Source organism: Monodelphis domestica, chromosome 2 (genome assembly GCF_027887165.1).
Source record: "Monodelphis domestica isolate mMonDom1 chromosome 2, mMonDom1.pri, whole genome shotgun sequence".
NCBI lineage: Eukaryota > Metazoa > Chordata > Mammalia > Didelphimorphia > Didelphidae > Monodelphis > Monodelphis domestica.
This window is the reverse complement of record NC_077228.1, coordinates 253,380,705-253,401,128: the sequence shown is the minus strand read 5'-3', so window position 1 is coordinate 253,401,128 and position 20,424 is coordinate 253,380,705. Positions and strand designations below refer to the sequence as shown.

The 20,424-nt window shown below is 35.9% G+C and overlaps 1 long non-coding RNA gene across 1 annotated transcript; it reads right to left on the bottom strand.

Annotated features, from left to right (window-relative positions):
• Positions 1-230: 230 nt before the first annotated feature.
• Positions 231-17,058, bottom strand: LOC103106499 (uncharacterized). Its single transcript, XR_462393.2, has 2 exons — positions 7,277-17,058; positions 231-3,809 (listed from the first exon to the last, which is right to left on the bottom strand). It is a non-coding gene; the product is annotated as an uncharacterized LOC103106499 (long non-coding RNA).
• Between the last annotated feature and the right edge of the window lie 3,366 nt (positions 17,059-20,424).

Here is a 20,424-nt window from a genome sequence, read left to right as displayed (position 1 = left end):
AATGGGTGATAAATAGAGACACAGACAAGTTAATTTAAGTAGGGAGCAGAGCTGGTCCCTGATGACATTTTCCTTAGAAAAATAAGTAAAGGAAAATGTGAGAAATAACAGAATACGTAGAAGTAAGAATTCCAAAATCAAAAGCACTTGCCCAAGAGTGGCGCTGGGAAAGATAAAGAGAGACAGCAGGGAGAATTCCAAGGTTGCAGGAAACAAGAGGAAGAACCACATGCATCTCACCCCAGGCTTTATTGTGGATTGTGAGGATCAATGAATACATAATAAAGCATAGTTGATTCACATTGATGCATAGACAATGACAAGATCAGAGTAGGAGCTTTTCAGAGGAATGAGGTTTGACAAGGTGAGGGCTAAGCCTTTGTGGCTTAGGCCCAGGAATTCTGTTGCCCTTAGAACTGCCTATACATTGATCATTAACTGCTCTGATCAAGTATTTAATACATCAACCATATTTCCATGCCTGATATGTTACATATCCCCCTTTTTGGTTTTTAAAAAATAAAATAAGAGGGTATCATGTTACAACAAAATTACAAACTTAATCAACAAACAGAAATATTAGTGAGCATAGTCAGATAATGAATCAAAAATGACTTCCCAATCAAATATCAAAATGAAATGTAACTTAGCAATAATGCTGTAAAAATGATAAGAATGATCTTCATTTCCATTTAGCAAACTCAAGTGTAAAAATTATTATCAAAGACCAAAAGTAATAATATAGAATAAAAAGAAAATGATCTTCACTCTTTAGTGATCCTGAATTAATGTGATATCAGTCCCATAGTCCATAGGACAGGTGCATTGATATATCATCTTACCCATGAACTGCTAGCACTATAAGAAGTTGTCAGACCTTTAATAGATAAAGAAAAAGACTTTATCTCGAGATGAGAGGGAATTCTTGTCTGTCCCTTGTTTTGATTATGCATAGTCTTAGGGATATATAAGCCGAGATGCCTGCCACATAGAAATATGGTTGGAAGTTTGGTACCAGGGTGATCTGTGAATGAGGGTGTCAAAACACCACGCCCTTGTATCTCCAACCTTATGCCATCTCACATGGAATACATATCTGTCTGTGGCTTAGGCTGTCTGGTCAAGTGTGAGATACCCGTTGCAATCCCTTTTTATGTAATCAGACATAATCTCTCAGAATGGTCACCTGAAGTTTAACAAATGCTGTCATGTTCCTATAGTCTCAAGCTTTTGGGTATGCACAAAAATAAAAATTCAGTTTTGCAGTTAATTCATAGTTCAGGATCAGAGCCCTAATACTGCTTTCAATGTACTTCTGGTACTGAAAAGAAAATATGTGGGAAAATAATCTGAAAAACTGATCAGGGAAAATTAATACAAAATTTTAGACTCATGGCTCACTTTTCATGTGGCATAGTTGCAGCTGAGCCAATGTGTAATGCCAGAATTTACATTCAAAATTATTTCTATTTCCCTATTCTATGTTGACCAAGATTGAGATTGTAAAATTTTTACACAAATATGAATACAACAATTAGTGCAAATTCTTAACAAGTACCAATATTCCCATAAACATTACATTTTGATTTGTTGTTTAAATAACAAGAATGAAGATAATGAAGTGACATTGCAACTTCTGGCTGCATATTTATTATATCAGCCTTATTTAAATCTCTACTTCTGTATAAAAGAACCAATCAATACACTAACCAAAAATATAACATTGCCAATGTATGAAAAATTAATTCTACCAAACCAATGTTTGGGTTAATAGAAGCTTAAGTTGCTTTTCATGTAGAAGCAATTTCTACAGCTTCTTGCTCATATAGAATTTGATGTAACTTCTTAATTCCTTGTAAATGTAAATGTATAATTTCCAATATGCTTTTTCTACAAGCTTATTAGTGCCAATTTCTTCCCATTTTTAAATATATACTCCAAAGGGGAAACTTAGGGTATACTTTGCCTCTGTTCCATGTAGGTGTGTAATAGCCAATTCCACCTAGGAGGGTCAACAACTGTGCATCCACAGAGGTTGTCCAACCTTGAGCATTCAGTTTACCACTGAGGCTAGACTTCTCACATACCAGAATGTCTTCCAGTATTAGAAGGGAAAGATGATAGACCCCAAATCCAGCGACCTGCCTGAACTCTGGAGCTGGTGGGAGAGAGCAAGGAAGAGTTCCCATAAAGATATCACCCAAAAAGATGGGAGTTTCAGGAGTAATGTTCAAAAATAGTATTAACATGTAACCACACCAATGGTGGTTGGCACATGATATATAGGTATTGTCAGGAACATAATCTATATATAGATGTAGATGACCATTTTCAAATTTCAAAGTACATTTTGCCTGACATCTCATCCTTTTATAAGAGTTAGGTCAGGACCATCTGTCCATTATAAATCCCTGTGCAGCATCTCCTGCTTTAAACCTAATTTTTGTTGTCAGGGTTACTAGGTCTATGCTGTGGCTGAAAACTTCTATCTCCTTCTCTTTTGAGAGTCATACCAATGTCATACCATTGTTAATAGTAGCATTTCTTACCATACAAGTAGGAATTTTACAATGCATACCAAATAAATTCCTTTTGACAGTATATAGCATAGACATACAAAACGAAAGGAATACAGTGATGTCTAAACAATTATAGCTATTCCCTTCTGATCCCATGGTAAAGTCTTTGGAGTGTGGGGTCTATCTTGTGTCATTAACATACACCAGTGAGGTTTAGCCCATACAAGTGCTTGATATTGGTTTAGGTATGATAGACCATTAGATGTCAGCATGACAAGTGTCCATCAGTAGAATAATAGTAAATGTCATTGAAAGTAGTGTAATCTCAGTCTTTGGTGTGTTTGTAGTCACCAAGTGATGGTTTGTTCCAGTGTGTCTGGAGCGTGGCTGGTGTACAGCTAATTGATGTCAACAATGTTGTTCTTCTGCTTCTCTTCTTGGTCTCATGTCCCATGGTATGATGTGCTTTGTGTGTGACCAGATGTTTTCACTATCTGTAAAAATACAAATAAATCCTCGGCCCGAAGTTATCATCCTATTGGGTCCCTTATAGTCTTAATTTCCTGGTAATATACAACCCAATCCAGGTATATCATACAATGCAATCTTTATCATTACATTCAAAATGTAATCACATAGGATTAGCCTATATCCCTTCTGGGATGTAGGAGAGATAGATGGTTAGGAATACCATTACCACCCTTTTTTTTTTTAAGCTTAAATGCCATTTCCAACAAAATTGACTTTTAAATAAGTCTGATCCTAATAAAGACACATTTTCTTCTTGCAAATATAAAATGAACCAAATAAGACAATTATCATGCATACATTTTAGATAATAGAAACAATTTCTGCTTCAATTGAACAGTATCCAATGTACTGTCATAACATTCCCAATTGCACAATTTGTTATTTGATAAAATTTGGGTAAAATGGAACAATTCCAATAAAATAATTACAAGTTGAATATTGTACAAATACCATTTGAAATTTTCAGCTACATGATAAACCTTGATCTTACAACAAATACCCATATACTGTTCAAATAGAATATCTGTAAGCAAATTAATGATATTCTTCTGTAGGTAAATTCTCTCTCAGTAAAAGTACATTTGTGTGGATAGTGCAATAGACCTGCCTATAAGGCAGTGGTTTTGCCTTTCCAGTTCCTCTGCTGTTTTTTCTGGTGTCCAGCCTCTGTGTCATGCTGTGGATGGTGCCAGACACATCTTCATTGTCCTCTTTCTTTATGCTGGATGCCTTCATTTTTCCTCCATGGATTTCTGGTATCTGAGAAAATAGAAGCAAAATCTTGACCCCAAATGAAAGCCTTTTCGGGTCTTATTAAGTTAGAAAGTAACTGAAAATATATCCTTCTTGTTTTTGAATTTTGGGGCTTATAAATTCCTTTGAGCCCTTTCTGCAATAGCTTGAATTTCTTCACTTTGAGCTTATTTTCACAACTCAGGAGAGTAACCATCTCCAGTCACATAGTAATTTTCAATTTTTACACCAGGAGCATATTGTAATGCATCCCTTATTCCACAATGTGTAGTTCTTAAAATTCTTCAGATACCTCTTTGAAATGAATGAGTGACATTATACATTCCACAAAATTTTGCACTGCCAGGGAATTTCACTTGTTTGCATAGAATATTGAGAAATAATAGACCTGGCACTCTGATAGAGCTTAGAGTGCAAGTGATCTGCCTGCTAAAAAGCAGTGGCCTCCAGGCCATTTACCTTTGAAATTCCCGCATAGTTAGCTCAAGGGAGGTTCATGTCCCTTTACTGTATGTTATGAAGTTTTCACTTTGACTTTGCAAGATAGCACACATTGATGTTTAATATTCCCCCTTTAAACCAATAATCATGAAAACAGCATACAATGCATCATATATGATTTTACAAGTGTGTTCTACGATCTTAAGCATTTGTCTAACTGCATGCAACTCTGCTTTCTGCAAAAAACTATACTGTGCATGCATCAATATTACACTACTGTCTGCTATAGAGCTTCTGCTTTTCCCTAAATAGATGCAGTAAAAGTATGCACAGCATTATCAAGAAGGTGCAATGATGTTATTATTTTTAAACCAACACATCTAAATTCATAACTGAAAATATTTTGGTACTATGAATAGAATTATCAATTTTACCTACAAACTTTGCAAAATCCAATTGCCAAAATAGATCACATTGTGTAAGTAACATATGAACTCATATTCTTGTCATTGGTCTTAGACTAATATCAGTATCATGACCAATATTTGTAATTTGAGTAAGTAGCAGTACTGCCAATTCTAAACCACTAATAAATCACTTTACTGGTTAACAAATTCATTAATAATCTTAATAATTAACTACTGGTTAACAATTTGAATCCATCCAACCCTGTGTTCACTCTGATGTCATGCAATAATGAGAGTGTGCCTCATCTTTATAATTGATGCTACATCATTTTGAGAGTGAAAAATTATAAATAATTTGCTTTTTGGCTAAAGTTGCATTAATGAGCCTCATATAAAGGTTCTGAACTTCATTCAGGCTTTTAAAATAATAACTAATAATTTCTATCCTTGCTGACCTTATGTCCTATTTAAAAAATAATTATTCCTACATATTTAAAATTTGAATATATTAGAAATTTCTCTGAAGCACATACCAATTTATGCTTGTCATTTAAACAATTGTACTTAGTATTAACTTTACTTTTAACAAATTCCAGGATTTGTGATAAAAATTTTTAACCTGAAGTGAAGGTGTCCTGCCATCCACATGGCAGGATCAATTTATCAATTTGCTGGAGTGGCTTCACATCTAATTAAAAGCCTTAAAAAATTCTTTTTACACTTTGATACTTAAACTACAGTTATACTAGAATTTAGATTAAAGTTTTATTACAGATAAAATATCTCTTGTCCCAATATTCTGTGGTATATGACAAATATCAGATAAAGATTTTAAACTTTCCCTATAAGATTATATTTCTTTATAATTTTGCCATGTCCACTCTAAATGAGAACAACTTAATTTTAAATTTAACTTCACAGTAACTCCATCTTTTAGCAAAGATCCTTAAAATGTAGATTTTTTATCCTTTTGCTTTTATCCCATAGTGTGTCTGGATTCTCTGGGAGTGCTTCCAAGTCTCCCAGATATGCTAAAATCATGTGGCGTTCTTCTAAGAAGAGCAAAGTTTATTGCCTCGGCTATCTGCTTGAGAGAAAAATATCCTTGATTTAACTAGCTTTTTCTGAATTTTAAAGTAACTTAGGATTATTTCATCAATTTACTAATTTTGCTTAGGCCTGTGGTCTTAGTAGAAAAAAATTTAACGACCTATCTTTGCTGCAAATTTACCTGATCCTTTGAAGCGTCCAGCTTTGCTTGAGGCAAAGAAAACACGTGTTCTTCCTTTCAAATTGAATTGCATTCAAATTCCTTAGGACTAAAGTTAAAGGCTTCTTCTGCATATCACAATTGCCTATTAAGCCTTCAAAATTTACCTGTGCCAGATAATTCCTGATAGATAATTAGCACATGTATTCCCTCATGATTTTTAGCTTGTGCCTTGCATAACTTTTGAAATAAGCCATTTTCAACTTAAGAAATCTCTTGCCCAGTAGTCTTTAGTTAAAACAGCTTGATTATCATACTGAATCACCCTGCTTTGAATTTCTTTAGGAGTTAGGATTTTAATATCCTTAGGCTGTACAAAATTTACATCTGCACTTCCTGAATTATCTCTAATTTTTGTTGGATAAGCAGTTTATCTGCTATCTTCTACTAATTTAAAATGATCATAATACTGCATTAAGTAATCGTGGAGGCAGAGTTTGAAATTAAGGAGTGGGGGAAGGGGGTAATGATTCTGTCTGCTTCTGCAGCAAGCCTACAGTGAGATAATAGCATGAATAGATAAGAGTCAGTTAGAGGAAAGGGGTTAAGTATTTTGTTAGTAGCCTTAGTGAAAGGGAAGGGCGAAAGACTGAGGGATAAGTTAATCCTCCATATTTAATGCAGCATATTAAGTAGAGTCCATTTGCTCTCAATTTCAGGTAATATTTTTCTTAATTTCCAATCATCTGATGTAAGAAACTGCTGACTGAACTTCTTAACTAGTGCTATAGTAAATGGAGCTGTGTCCCCATTCTGCACTACACTATCTCTTAGGGCTTTTAACATCTTGTAATCAAGAAGTCTGTGCTCTGCCACCTGTTCATTGGGGCTAGTTGGGTTCTCTCTTAACACTACAGGGCATGCTAGAATTTGTGTGTTTTCCCCTGAGGTATCTCTCTCCATTTCTTTCCTCATTGATACAGCCTTAGTAACTTCTGGTGACAGAGGTCTGGGGGGAGGAGCAAGATACATTAGAAAAGAAGCATCAAAATATGAAGGTTGCTGAAGAGAGCTAAATGCCTTCAAGGAAATAACATCCTCTTGAATTTGTAAAGCTTTTTCTATCATATCATCGGAATACTGAAATGGCTTTGTCCTTTGAGATCTTATTTAATGCCATTTGTACACTGTTCCACGTGCTCCAATTAACTTGTGATATTTTCTGTCCCTCTTTCTGGTGCTGCCTCAATTTATCTCTAATTAGATCCCATTCATGTACATTCAGAACCCCTGTTGTTGGAAATTCAGGGTAGGCTTTCAGCATCAGTTTAAGCAATGCTTTGATCTTAGCCTTTGAGATCTTAATCTCTAGATGAGGCAGTTGGACCCATATTCCTGAACGAGTGATGGCTTACCTCAGAGGCCACTTGATAGTTCCATCGCTCTGGCTCCAAACTTTGTCCACTACTTCTTCTCAAGCTGTGTGCACACTCAAAATAATCACACCTGTAAAAAAAATATTTTCCCACGCCAGGGTGCCAGATATAACAGTCTTCCAGTGGCTATTATATATAAGATTTCCTTAGTGGATTTGGGCTCAAGAAGGAGCAAGGAGTCTGAGAAAATGGGTGATAAATAAAGAGACACAGATAAGTTAATTTAAGTAGGGAGCAGAGCTGGTCCCTGATGACATTTTCCTTAGAAAAATAAGTAAAGGAAAATGTGAGAAATAACAGAACACGTGGAAGTAAGAATTCCAAAATCGAAAGCACTTGGCCAAGAGTGGCACTGGGAAAGATAAAGAGAGACAACAGGAAACAAGAGGAAGAACCACATGTGTCTCACCCCAGGCTTTATTGTGGATTGTGATGATCAATGAATACATAATAAAGCATAGTTGATTCACATTGATGTATAGACAATGACAAGATCAGAGTAGGTGGGGATTCACCTGACATGCGCTTTTCAGAGGAATGAGGTTTGACAAGGTGAGGGCTAAGCCTTTGTGGCTTAGGCCCAGGAATTCTGTTGCCCTTAGAACTGCCTATACATTGATCATTAACTGCTCTGATCAAGTATTTAATACATCAACCATACTTCCATGCCTGATATGTTACAGATTTGACAGCAGAGCAGCCAAAGTGAGTAAAGTGGAAAGTCGAGTGATATCATGTGATGGTGGAGGAGGAGCTCTAGGTCATACAAAAGTGTATATAAACCTGGACAAAAAGACTAAAACTGGGACTTGTGGATACTGTGGACTTCAGTTTCAATTACATCACCACTGCTAAAACCATTTATATACTTTGGGCCTTGTACAATTTTCTGCATGTATGAATTTTGGTATTTTTTAATGTGTATTTAAGAATCACAAAGCATAAGAATTGTTTAAAAAATATTCTATTAATAAAATATAATTGTTGAGTATAATTTAAGTTTAAAGTGACATTTTCCCCATTGAATACAGTCCTTGAACTGCATCATTTTTTATGAATGTATGATCAAGACAGTTAGCCTTTTAAACATTGACTTGGTCTCTTTTAAGAAAAATCAAAACCTTTCTGTTAGCAAATGTTAAAATAAAGTTACTTTAATCTGTTTACATATTGAATTGTTGGTAATAGTTTAGAGATTATAAAGACAGCCCTACATATATTAGAAAATGAACTGAACTCAAAGTCAAAAAAACTGAGTTTGCCTTTTAGCTCTGATACTTATTCTCTATATAATAATAGATAAATCCTGCAATCTCTCAGAGCTTATCTGTAAAATGGAATGCTTTTTTCTTATGACATGAACATTTCAATATTAAAAATGGAAAAGAGCTGTAATTAAAGTACTATGTATATTTTATATATGTTTATGCCTGGCACATATGATAATGGTGCTTAATAAATATATATTGATTCTGTGTGTATTAAGTTTAACATGATAGTAAGAAAAGCTTGTCTTTGGCCCCTTTTGAACTTCTACTCTTTTTTGTGTATCTAAAAACACAAAAGGTTTCACCTATAATATTTTTTATTGCATCATTATGTTGAAGAGGCATGCATGCAAAGGACATTATCTGTCAGTCAAAATGAAGATTCCATGTGGAATGTGACTGGGAGAGAGTTGAAGCCAAGTCAACAGCTGGACTGGGCTGAAGGAGGCTTTTTAGCTTTTGGCCTTTGGCTTCTGGCTGATGGTGGTGACTGAACTTGAAGGGCATTTGGCTTTTGCTGGCTGGCTGATTTGAAAGAAGAAGAAAGACAGTTGTCCTCATACCTCTCTGATTGACTCTGTTTCATAAGAGTAACTGGATTGATATTTCTCCCAATATCCTCCTGTAAACCTCAAAATTTCCTTAGACTTATAAATGTTGGAAATTTCACCATTGGGATATTTCATACTTGGAAAATTTCTTACTGATAGTCTATTGGAATGGGAACCCCATTGGCATGGGAGGTTCCTTCTCTTCCCTTCTTAAGATTACTTTAGGACAGAAACCCTTTGCTGAACAATGGAAAGGACTTTGACCTATGCTTAAGCATAGAACAGGAATTTCTTTGAGTCTTGATTGATTTTAGAATTGATACAATGGAGATACTTGGAATAAATCTCCACCCTATTCAGTCCTAATAGGATTGAGTAAGGGCTGCAGCCTAGATCAAAATTTAATTATTCCAATCTCTACCATACTCAAGTTAACAGGATTTAGAAAGGGCTGTAGCAAAGGAGAAAAGATTTAATCATTTGAAAATATGACCTTCAACAGACATGTGCAAAAGCCAGAAACCTCTGGGCGGTCCTGGGTTAAGCTAGAGCCTCCATTGGCACAGGGAAATTGATGAACAATGATTGGTAGATGGGAGAACTGGGAGGAGGAACTTGGATGGTTTCCTGAAAGATAGGGGGTCTGAAGACTGCAGGAGGAGGTTGTTGAGGTTTTGGTCGGTGTGGTTCCTGGGCTCTGAGAAGGCTTGCTCTGAAGGAAGCTGAAGGTGGGGGCCTCTGAGACTCTTTCTCCATTTTTGGACACGTGAGTAATAGGGACTGATCTCTTTTCTTTGCCCCAGCTATCTAAGGGCTTGGGCCTTTTGGCCCAGCCTAAACAGAAGGGGTATTTAAGCCCTATTCCCTTCTCTCCCCTTTTCTCTCTCTCTATCTCTAATTCCTTTCTTACTCCTATTGTAATTAAACTCCAAAAAAGGCTGACGGCTGACTTGAGTTTTTCATTTAGGAATTACATAGCTGATTCCTTGGCGACCTTAAATTAATATATATCAGTCTTTTAAAGTGATTCCCTTGTAACACTCCTAACCCTCATTTTAGAGAATAGGGAAACCCTATCCCTCTTACCTTATCCTCCATCATTGTCCTGTCTTCCCCAAATAAACCCTTACTTGAGAAAAGAGTATTTCCTCTGAAATCTCATAGCTCAGAGAAGAAAAGGGGAAGGTGAAGCTGAAAGGCTTCTGAAGAGAGGGAGGAAACCGGGAGGTATAGGGAGGAGGGTAGGCAAATCCATTAGTTATCTAATATACCATCAATGTACACCCTCAAGTATCTATCTATTACAGATTGGCACCCCTAAAATGACTGAACTACACAATCCCTTGGGGGGAAAAAGGTGTTTAAGCAAATACTCTGTGGAGCTGTTGTACTTGCAACCATTACTGGATTTGGGGTCTACAATATACTCTATAACAGAATGACCCACATGATTTTTGATTCTCTGGATTATATTGGCAACACCACTATGTTTATACTGCAGTTGCCATTTCAGACTGATACTATACTCTGGCAGATTTTGACTCAAGTGTACATCATCATTATGGCAGCTTTACAGACTATGACCTATATGAAAAATATCTTTAGATTTGTGATTGCCCAAAATGCAGAACAGATACTGGTGGTAGATAATAACCTGGAAAACATTATTAAGAACTTGTTTGAGGAATTGATCAAGGAAAAAGGGTTAGATCAGGTTAAGGACAAGAACAATGGCCAGGCAGATAGTGCACCCAAAGAAAAAGAAAGGCAAAGAAATCTAAGGTCAATGCTAAGGGAAATGAAAGTGACAAGGACACTAAGTCTGATAGTGAACCAGAAAAAATTTGTCCACTAAAGGAGGTCACCAAGCTTTCAAATACCAAGCTTTCAAATACAACTAGTGTATTACAATCTAAGGTGTACAGGCAGTTTATATCTCAGGAACTTGAATCCCTAAAAAGACAATTTCCAAAATTCATAGGGCAACCTTTTAAGGTGCAGAAAGAACTGAAATGTGCTTTCAGGATCTTTGACCCAGACTTTGAAGATGTAGAGTTTCTCCTGTCTGAACTGTTCAGTCCCCATGAGCAAAGGCAATTCCTTGAAAAGACTAGGACAACCTAACTAGTTGGCCTGCTGAGGAGCAAAGGGAAGATCTAGATTTTACAAACTCCAGTAGCATGACCTACTTAAGGAAATGCAGGGAATACTTGCTCCAAGCTATTAGTTGCGCGAAGCCTAATGCATGGGGGCAAGGTTTGATAAACTCATGCAAAACAAAGGGGGACATCCAGCCACATTCATTGATTGTCTCTCTGAAATGGCAGAATGAATTATGGGTCTAGAGGCTGATAGTGAGGAGTCTTCTAGTCACATACGAAGACAGCTTTTAAAGGGTTGCACACCTCATTTAAAGAACTTTTTTTAAAACACTATTTCCCTAAATATGATACTGTCAGTCTGATTGAACTACGTGAAACTGCTATTTACCTCCTTGATCATCATTCAGAACAACACAAACAAATGCAATACTTAAAAAGATAAATTAGAGCTAACGGGGAAAAATCTAAGAGAAAAGGAAATAGAGGAAATCAAGAAACTCAACACTATTAGGACTTACAGAAAACCTAGTTATAAACCTAAACCAGTGCAGAAATATACTAGGCAATGCTTCTTCTGCCACAAGAGAGGACACCTGATAAAATATTGTTTTTTGAAGAAGAAATATGAAGTCAATGACAATAAAACTACACAAAATAGATACATAAAACAGAATTCCACTTGCTGTTCTCATTATAAACTGAAATCCACAAAGCAAGCATCTGATTTAGAAGAGATGCAACAGGCCATTAAATTGGGAACCAAACCTAAATATTCAGACATGGTTAGGAAAGAGTTATTAAGCCAGGCCTATAATGTACATACATGGAGATAGAAGTGATAGTGAAAAAGAGGCTGCTGTTAAAAATAGTAGAAAAAAGATAAGAAATGGTGAAAAATTTGTGCAAGGAAATGAATCTGTGAGTGATAGCACATGCAATGAATCAAGAGAAAGGCAGAACAGCTAGATGTAGAAATAAAAGAAATAATGTCCTCAAATAGCAACTGAGGTAAGAGTCTTAGAGGAAGGCTATATAGGAACCACACAGGAAAAAAAGTGCAAATGAAGTCAAATCATTATTAGAGAACTTTTTTCAGTGTAGAGTGGGCTCAGGGATTGGATTTTGAAAAAGTCACAAGAACTCAGGGAAGAGTTAGTAAAAGATTCAGAGAAACAAAATTTCAATTCCCTACAGGTTACTATTACTAGAGATGAAAATACTTTGAAATCATTCACAGAATTGCATGAAAGCCCACCAAACTTAGTTAATTTTTCCAATAGCTTTATGGCAAAGATACCCTTAGAAAAAACATCTAATTTGAATCCTAGAGCTGAAACCTTCCATCCAGCAATGAGTAATTTAGATAAGACAAAATTTACTGAAAATGAAGCTGACATTACATTTGAAAATAATAATCCTATTCAAAGTGACATGACAGTTAAATTTGAAAAGAGGAATGGAATGGAAGTCTTAGTAACTGAAAGAACAACCAAGGATTTAAATGGCAGACTTGAAACCAACATTCTAAGTGGCAGAGGGGGATCTGGCCAAATAAACTTATGTGAGAAAAGCAACAGCTATGATTTAAATTCGTGTTTCAATGTAGTACAACCAGCCTCAAATGAAGACTTCATAGGAAATGAGTTAAATCAAAAAGAGTTAACTGATTCACACATACAGCTCACAGAGGGTAACAAAGAAATGAACAGTGACTCAGTGTCAATAAACACCTTAGCTACACAGTCAGAAACAGATGTATGTACTACTGTGGGAAAGAATGAAGGCACACATCCTACTGATGCAGGGGAACTTGCAGATGTACTAAAATTATTCCCAGAACATAACAACATAGAGGGTCAGATTCCTATCTCTACACAGTCAAAAGAGAGGGAAGATGAACATAAACCTCAGACTAGTGATAGAATAGGATTTATAAATGTTAGTAACAGCATAGAATATCTGTAAGAAGGAACTAATCCCATACCATCAAGTTTACCAATTCAAAATGAAAATCTAAAGCTTAGTAATGAGAAACAACAAGAAATTGATTTGGGAAATGTAAAAGCTGGTAACTTAGGCTTAGATAAACACACAAAGCCAGAGTTAACAAAGTCTGACACAAGTTTACATGGCACTGAACAAAATCCAATGAATAACATAATGCTTGGATTCAGTGAGTCAGATTCAGATACAGAGTCAGAAGGAATACCAGAGGGTGTAATAAAAATGGATCAAGATGATTTAGAACAAATGCCTTATCAATTTTATAAGCTTTATGGAGAGGTAGATGAAGAAGGGGATGCGTGAACACAAGCAAGAAAATTGAATACCTGAAACCAGTACAATCAAAATCTCACCAAGATTATGATGATGAGATATTCTTTGGGCACAGCACAAGTTGTATGCCATTAGAAGAACTTTATGCAAGATTAGGGGTTGATAAAGAAGATGACTTTATATAGAAGTTGAATTACATGACTTGTACAGATACAGATCTTGAATGGGAAGGAGGATATAAAGGAGCATATTAATGAACTGGAGGAGGCAAGATAGATAGATATTCAATTTCACATCTATTCTCTAACTTCAAAAACATGTCAAATATACCATTCTTGCTGTAAGAGTGAAACCGAGATTAGTTGGAGTTCTATAGGGTAACATACTATACAAGACCTTATGAGAATGAAGACTAGTCTTAGGTAGAAGATATTCCAGAGAAAGAACAAATAATTCAACAAGAAGGACACTCCTAAGCTTGTAGTAGAAAACTCCAACTTCATAACTATGACAGACACAAACACCTGGAATGAGAGGGAAGCATAGATTCACATTGGATGAATTTGTTATCAAAGATTTTAACATCAAGCTATAGTTGAGAACTGAAACAGGTTATCTAAATCTCTCAGCCTTCACCCTAAACAATCTCTAATGAGAGAAGGAAGAGAGAGAGGGTATACCATGAAGATATTACCTCATACTTTCAGATACCTCACTAGACACAACAATGTGGTCATGTCATTAATAAAGATACATACAAATGACATCTGATGAAAAAAAATCCTTAGTCATAAGAAGCAACTTGAGTAGCCTTAGGAAAATAATCAACATTCATTAACAGTTCCTAAGAAAGAAAGCCTATGTATGGAAATCAAAGGAAAGCACATAAGACTACAGTATCAACAGAAATTACAGACAAGAGAGCATTGCACAGGTTAAAATGATAACAGGAAAGCACTGAAAGAGCCAGTAAAACAGATAAAATATATGCATTTACAAGATTAGCAGCCAAAGAAAAGCCTCTACATATTTTATACAAACTATCTTCCAGTTATAGTAACAGAAGAAAAAGAAACAATGTTATTTCAAATGGATAAATAACTACATGACCAAACAAAATACATTAAATCCAAATTCAATCTCCAAGACACAGTTAAAGTAAACCTACAATAAACCTCCTTGTGAAAAAAGTTAAACATCAAAAAGATTAGCAAACTTCAAATCAATATTCATAATAAAATCCTAAAAACTTATGCACAATACTATTACGCTTACACAAACCCAAGAAGATGAACATGAATAAAGCTTACTTCCATGCATGAAGATGAATGCATGTAGAGTTTACTTCCACACATGCATGGAGATGAACACATGTAAAGCTTACTTCCATGCATGAAGAACTGGTGAATTCTGACAAGCATTCATGAAGGACTCAGCATACTTCCATACAAAACGAAAATTTCAATCTTACAAATATGCACATGTAAAAACCTTACACACATGCATGTTCCTGATTGTTCCAGTTTGTTCCTGAATTGAAGAACACAGGACTACAATCAAGAGTGAAACTGGACAAGACTGGCATGCTGACCAGATGACAAGACAGTGGACCTGATAATGAAGACATGGAGTTTATACAATCAACATAAAAGGACATAGAAGGGCTTTGAAAGTTTGGACTTGTGATCATGAGAATATGTAAGAATGCATCATACATGTTAACATCACATATATGCATATACATCCTACACAGAAAAGGAAGATATCTCATGGAATGGGTAAGTATACAAAGTACAGCATAGCTGCAACACAAAAGTCACAATGATATAAATTTCTGTGGAAAATTCAAACAGACAAAGATATTTCTTATCTGCATGAGTTTGCACAGAAATCTAGAACGATGTATATGGATGTACATATGTAAATCTGTATAGGTACAACTTATGTACACATGTAGATACTAATGTACTAACAAACTATTAGAAACATTTCCTAATGTTCTAATGATTAAACTATAGGGACAGATTAGAGAATTTGTTCAAAGTCTTAGGGAAGCAAGGACAGACATAACTACTTAAATATAGAAGTAATGTTTCTTTATGATTTTAGGTTAGCAATTGTTTGTGATAGAAAATTTTACTTAGGTGAATACTGAATACATTAGAAGATAAGACAGTTGAAAATTCAAAATGTTATAGAAATTGTTGGAATTGTTTAAAATTGTCCCATGATTTGTTATGTCAAAACATTTCATGTACAATCCTTATTACCTAAATCATTTTCCTATACCCAAACTTAGCATAGAACTAGATAGACAAGAATAGCTAAGAGAAGTTTAGGATTTGTTATTTGGGGAGGGTAAAGGAATATTTAAGATAGTACAGAATTAAGAATAGATAGCTAGAAATATCCAAAAGGTAAGTATCACTAAAAAATGCAATTAAGACAAAAAAGGGAGGTATTGTCGAAGAGGCATGCATGCAAAGGACATCATCTGTCAGTCAAAATGAAGATTTCATTTGGAATGTGACTGGAGAGAGTTGGAGTCAAGCCAATGGCTGAACTAGGCTTTGGGCTTTTGGCTTTTGGCTTCTGACAGAGGTGGAGAAGCTAATTGTACCTCTGAGACTGACTTGGCTGATTGGAAGAAGAAGAAGAAAAATAGTTGTCCTCATATCTCTCTGACTGACTCTGTTTCACAAGAGTGACTGGATTGCTATTTTTCCCAATATCCTCCTAACCTTCATTTTAGAGAATAGAGAAACCCTATTCCTCTTACCTTATCCTCCTCGTTTTAGAGAATAGAGAAACCCTATTCCTCTTACCTTATCCTCCATCCTTGTCCTGTCTTCCCCAAATAAACCCCTTGCTGGGAAAAGAAGATTAAAAATGATTTCATTGAAATCTCCTAGTTCACACTGAGTGAAACTGAAGAAAAGAAAGGAGGGGAAGCTGAAAGGCTTCTGAAGAGAGGGAGGAATAGAGAGGAGGGTAGACAAAGCTTGATCCATTAGTTTGTCATATACCATCAATATATACCCCCTGAAATATATCTATTACAATTATGACAATTATTCAGTTTCCATCCCCACTAAGGGGAAGCCCTTCCTTATGACAAATAGCTATAGCCAAGCAAACAAATTAATATATTGCCCATGTCTGAAAAAGTGTATGTCTTATTTTGTAACATTAGTCCATCTCCTGTTCCCAGATTCAAAAAAATAAAGAATGCTTCACAAATTAAATAATGAATAAATAAAAAGGCTGCTTAATGTTGATGTTATCTTCAGGACTGTTATTAGCTTCTCTGCTGACGTGCTAAACTGATTCTTCTCTGAGCTGCTACTGCCATCTGATGTTACTTTGATTAACTGCAATTTCAACATGCAATTCTGTTCTGGTAAATAGTTACATCTCTTTTCTGAATCAACCTAAAGCCTCAGGATTCTACTCTCTTATGAGTTAAACACATTGCTACACATAAGCAGCACAACAAAAAAGTTGTTTGTCTTAGTTTTTTCTTTTTTTAATCATCAACTTGAGAAACACCAACAAACATGAATATTTCCATATATAAGAATGGGGGGGGGGGGGCGGGAATGACTGTGTGTTAAACTGAATCTCTACTGCAAAAAGTACATGGGTTTTAGGAAAAATACAAATTATGTTTCCTCTACCAATTCATACCAATACCTTCCCTTCAACTGTTCAGTAGTCTTCAAACCCTGACCACTTTGAGGTTTTAAAGATTAAAAATGAGGATTCCAGATATAGATTTAATGCTTTATTAATCAGAAAGAAGGGGAGAAAGATGAAAGAGAGAGAGAGAGAGAGAGAGAGAGAGAGAGAGAGAGAGAGAGAGAGAGAGAGAGAGAGAGAGAGAGAGAAGTTGCTCCAAAGTATACACTCCATTTTGCTGACTAAGGCCTATACTTTCTTAATGCAGGAACTGCCTAGTGCCATGATGGTGAACCTATGGCACATATGCCAAAGATGGAACACAGAGCTGTCATATATTTAGGCTGTAGCCAGGCCATGTGGTTGCCATGGGGAGTGGGGAGCTATTTTTTCCTTACAAAAGGTTAAATGACTTGTCCTGTGTCACAAAGTATCACTAAGCCCAAGTATTCCTGATACCAAGGCCAGATCTTTGTTCTCTCTGCTTCCTCTGTATTTCACTGTATTGGTAAGGAAGCCCCTCACTGGGAGCTCCCCACATCAGTGAAATCACAGGTCACTCAAAATAGATAAATGTATAAATGGTGATGATAGATAATAGATGAGATAGAAAATTGGTATAGAAATACAAATATTATATATGTGCATATATAATTTAGAATTCTAGAGGTATAAAATTTAACACTGTCCTATTGGTCTTTGTCCCCAAACATCACACTGATGGTCTTTTATTTTCTTCTTTTTTTCCACCATTTTAATTTTCCCCATCTATTCCCCCAAACCCCTCCAAATAAACTCCTTCTCTTTTGTAATAGGTACATAGGGCATGTGCAGACCCCAATTAGCTTGTTGAGCTAATGCATCCTCTCCATGTGAAGGACACTCGGGAGCTGGTTTCCAAAAGAAATGTGATAATGTGTAAGGGGAATTTCTTAGAGATACTGTGGTAAAACTGAAAAAGAAAAAAAACAAAGAAAAGAGGGTAGGGGTTGAAGAGAAGAAAAAGTACAAGGACAGGATGGAGGAAAATACAAAATTTATAATAATAAGCATGATAATGAATGGGATGAACTCTACCATAAAGTGGAAGAAGAAAGCAGAAAACATTTAGAAAGCAGAATTCAACAATATTTGGAACAAGGAGTAGAAATACACTTGAAACATACAAATTCAAACAAAGCTAAAAATAAGGAACTAGATAAACCATCAGTCACCAAAACCAAAGGGGGCAGCTAGGTGGCTCAGTGGATTGATAGCCAGACCTAGAGACAGGAGGTCATGGGCTCAAATCTGTTCTCAGATACTGCCTAGATGTGTCATTGTGGGTAAGTCACTTAACCTCTAGTGCTTAGTCCTTATCACTCTTCTGCCTTGGAACCAATATACAGTATTGATTCTATGACAGAAAGTAAGGTTGTTTTTTTTATTTGGAAATGGTAAAAAAAAAATTATGAAATAGATCAACAAAACTCAATAAAATAAAATTCAATAAAACTCCAAGTACAAATTACTTAGTAAAGCACTATTTCATAATAATTGTTGAAAAAATTGGAAAGCAGCCTGGCAACAATTAATCTTAAACTAACATCTTATGCTATACATCATACCAATTCAAAATTGGCATATACAGAAAAATTAAAAATTGATGTATCTTTTATATTAAGTCATACCATTACAAAATAGAAGAGAAGCAAATAATATGCCTTTCAAAAACATGGAGAGGTGAGGTATTCTTAACTAAATAAGAGACAGAGACAATTAACCCCTCCCCAAAATAGATGATTTTGATAACATGAAAATGAAAACCTTATATGTAAATAGAATTAATGTACCTAGGATGAAGTGTTCAAATGGGGGGGGGGGGGAAACTTTGTAGCAAATTTCTAAGAATTACAGAGAAATCTATAATAGTAGGGGACTAACCTCAACTATTTTAATTATTATAGTTTATGGCTGACCACGGGGTTGGTGAGAAAATCCTCAAAAAAGTTTCTGTGAAATCTCTTTCCTTTCTCTCTTTATTACTTGCTCTATCAGTCAATTTTGTTTTGTTTTTTAACTTGGCTTCAAAAATACAGCTGCAAGAATGGGTGAGTAAAAAACCTTTTTGATTCTCCTTAAATTAAGCAACAGGGCCCTAAGGTCCTGGCTAGCAACTGCCTAAATTAGGACTAAAAAAACCTGGGAAAGCTCTTGACCTTGTCCCGCTTCCCACATGTTTACTTTAGAAATATGGAGTTACAACCAGTTCAGAACTTAGTTAACAACTGGTGTTTCAGTAAATACTTTGTTCTTTTCTTAGTACAAGCATTGGTCTGCAACTTACTTAACAGCTGGCTCATCAGCTACATGACCAATCTTATAAATACAGAATTCTTTGTCTCTCTGAAAGGACTCATCCCATGGAACTTATGGCAAAATCTAATTGACATACTACTTTCCCCTGAGTTTTTGATTGTTGTAATTATAACATTGGATCTCCTTGAAGAACTCATTTCTCCGTCAAAACAACCAATTGTTCCTTCTACTACTCAACAAAATGCAGAACAAAATACTCAGCTTGAACTTATAGAGGAAAGTTTGGGGGAGCTCATAACTTGTATGAAAAACACTAACCCTCCTAGCGAACCCACCCCTCCCCCTGCCCCATCAGCCTGAGAAAACCCTACATCTAACCAACCCACCCCTCCCCTGCCCCCTCAGCCTCAGAAAATCATACAACCTCAACTCTAAGTTCACAACCTGCCCATGCTTCCGACCCCACACCCTCAACTCTAAGTACACACCCCTCCCATGCTTCCAACCCCACACCCTCAACTCTAAGTACACACCACATCCATGCTTCAGACCCTATACAATCCACTCTAAGTACACACCCTACCCATACTTCTGATCCAAATGCCTCCACTTCACATCTTACTGATTCCTCCATTCCTAATACCTCAGTATCCTTTCACACTTCTTCCTTTGCTCCTTCTTCTCACCCTACACAATCCACTTTAAGTTCACATTCCAACCTAAATTCACACCCTACCTCTGATCTTTCTGGCACTATGGGACAACAACAAACCCCCTCCCTTAGTGTGCCCAACTCTTCTATTTCTCATACTTACCCCACTGAGAATGGAACTAGAAGCCTAGAAACAGGAGTACCAAATAATTCAGATAGCTTATTTCCTTTAAGGGAAGTACCCACTTTTAATAAAGATGGAAACTTGGTATCTGTAAGACATCATACACCTTTTAGCCCT